This window comes from Saccostrea echinata, unplaced genomic scaffold, assembly GCF_033153115.1.
Source record: "Saccostrea echinata isolate AGI-Se365-2 ecotype Australia unplaced genomic scaffold, CSIRO_AGI_Sech_v1 ptg000083l, whole genome shotgun sequence".
Classification (NCBI taxonomy): Eukaryota; Metazoa; Mollusca; class Bivalvia; order Ostreida; family Ostreidae; genus Saccostrea; species Saccostrea echinata.
In genome coordinates this window covers 1601877-1604864 of record NW_026889832.1, presented here as the reverse complement: position 1 = coordinate 1604864, position 2988 = coordinate 1601877, and positions in this window count along the sequence as shown.

The window sequence follows — 2988 nt, the reverse complement described above, 5'->3', positions numbered from 1 at the left end:
TACACACACTCTACTAAGTATCACAGAGTTATCTCCCATGCTGGGTCAATGATGCGTTTGAAAACTATATTTAGAATGAATGTGTTAAGATTTCAATTTTTAATCAAAAAGTGCAAGGGCAAGGCGACAACCCAAGAGGTAGGTTTTTATTTTAAATTCTTTATTTTACTGTAAATTTTTTAAAAAGTGATGCTCATTTCTTTGTAATTCATTGGGCAATTTAAAATTTCCGATTAAATGATGAAATATACCCTATTTTTGAATACTGGTGTTTGTTTTCAATGAATAACTTAAATATCTCAGAAATCTGACTGAATGAGCATCAGTTTTTCGATAGGCTAGATACCAAGGGACACAATGAAACCTTGTGCAGTTCAAATATTGTTTGCCTTGCCCTTGCACTTTTTGGTTAAATTTGACAATTCATATTTTGACCTAAAATCGGAGCTCACGTGACTTTAGAGGGTCACATGATGACAAAAAATACCGATGTGAAAAGCGATGGACAAACTCTTCATAAAGCCATTAAGATATTTCAGATAGAGTTTCATGCTAAGAAATAAGACGGTTGAACTTTCAGTGTCTCGTTTTTGGTGCCTTTTTATAGAAAATGTTGCCTTAACTGTACTGCGAAGCAGCTGCAATTTTTTTCTGTGTTATTATCCATGTACATTTCGAAACATTTAACTAAGATCTACATATTTCATGATCAGCTTTTGAACATACATGTAATTTGAAAGTGTCTGTAGAAAGGGGTCTTAAGTTATTGCCTTTTACAAATATAAGACGATTATGAAAAGTAAATTGAATAAGAGATCAAAAATACTATTTTCGTCAATTTTAAAACTGTAAATATTAGGATATTCTGCAGTGCAGTGTTATACATTTCAGAACTTCAAGCTGCAAGTCCTCAGCGATTAAGGTTGATAAAGATAAAATGAGGACTGCGGCAACTGCAGCAAGTCAGTATGAAGGCCGGAATCAGCGTCCATTCACCCTTACCAGTAAACTGGCACTTCTGCTCTTCTCATTTGAGAGCTTGCTGAAGATTTAGGAAAAAGGAATGCAATCTAACGCCTGTGCTTCATTCAACTGTGGAGGTTATGAGAGGTAAACATACATGAATACATCAAACATCAGATAAATATATGAAAATTATTCTTGTATTTAGTAAGATTTAGTGTAGAGAGAAATTAGACAAGACTGTTTGCATCATGATCTGTAATGCAGAATAGAATGTCATAAAAGAGTCATTTTATTGAAAAATGTTGAAGAGTCTTTTAAAAACGAGAAACTCATTTTATTGTGTATTTTCTTTACAGATTACTTTAACATTTAGTGTGTGAAGAATGGCAAATGAAAGTTGGAATTATGGAAAAGATAAGTTATTCCAGATAACTTAGGTAAAATGACGCACTCATTCCTCGCAGGCAGAAAGATTTTTGTGAAAATAATCAGCCAGTGGTAAACAGCTAATTGCTTTGTTGAATTGACTTCAAAACAATTGTTTTGTCTTTCTTTCTTTTTTCTTTCTTAATTCAACTGTGAAAGTCACATTTTTATATAGATATATGAAGAAATGTCATGTTTTGGAACAATATTTTTTATCTTTTTCATGTGAAGGCATAATATTTTAAAATGTAAAAAAAAATATATTCATTAAGCCCTTTTAAGTAAATGATTCATAATTTGTATAATTTTGTTTTGTTCCATAATTCATGAAGGTTGTAGAAGTCTGAAAAAAAACAATAGCTGATACACTGTTATAGGCCGATTATGTAATCATTTATGCAAAATCCATCTAACCATTAAGGCGAAATACGCCTTGTTCTAAAGGCGGAATACGCCTCTCGTAAGTAATGCGGAATACGCCTTGCTAGTATGACGGAATACGCCTCTCGTAAGTAATGCGGAATACGCCTTGCTAGTAAGGCGGGATACGCCTCTTGTACGTAAGGTGGAATACGCCTTGCTCGAAAGGCGGAATACGCCTCTCGCAAGTAAGGCGGAATACGCCTTGCTGGGTGACACGAAACGCCGAAATGTCGGGTTTCTGCCGAAATGTAAATAGAATGCGCCGAAATGACTGATGAAATACTGCAATGACTGTGGATATCAATTGATACGGATACTAATACCTCACAAACATAAACTTTTTGAGGTCAATCCTTACCCCTAAGGTTTTAGAGCCCATTTTATCATAAATATTGGAGGAAGTCAGCCGCCATTGATGGGCTTCATAGTATACCGTATACCACGCCCGATTGTTTTTTTTTTTTTAAATCCGCTTTGTAATATGTCAATCTCGTATTACATTTTTATTTAAATTGTAAATGATATATTATATACCTTATTTAAAAAAAATAATTAATGAGGATGTTGATCATCAGGATAATATGAATATTAGAATATTAGCTAAGAAAAAAAACCCATACAATTAAGTATTAAAACTAATAATAATAGAAAAATTTATAACATGAGTTTCTTATTAAAAATTTTTGACTTAATATTAGAAAAAAATTGTACTTTTAGGTTATCAAATACTTTTAGATTTTCAAATATTGGGATAGTTAGCCATTTTAAATAGACTTTAAAAAGAAAAGTCTGAATACGTTGCCCAGCTCTTGCCACGTGGAGGCCACCCCAAATACATGTAAGAGCCATAATTTTGAATTTGAAATTAAATATTTAAAAAAAAAGAAAGAAAGAAAATGGAAAATTAACCAACCTCTAAAGAAAAGCCAAACAAACATATTTTGGATATTATATGGGGGAAAATAAAAATATTGTTATTTTCCACTTTAACATTTAATGTTTTTAGAATTGAATGAGAAAAATAAAGAAAATTTGTAAAAATGAGTTGGAAAAGTTGGAATTAGAGCTTTAAAAAATATGGGATCTATAAAGAAATACATACACAAAGGACACCAAAACTTTGTTAAATGCATAAAGCTAGGTTATTTGGTCAATAGCATTTTATAAAAGATT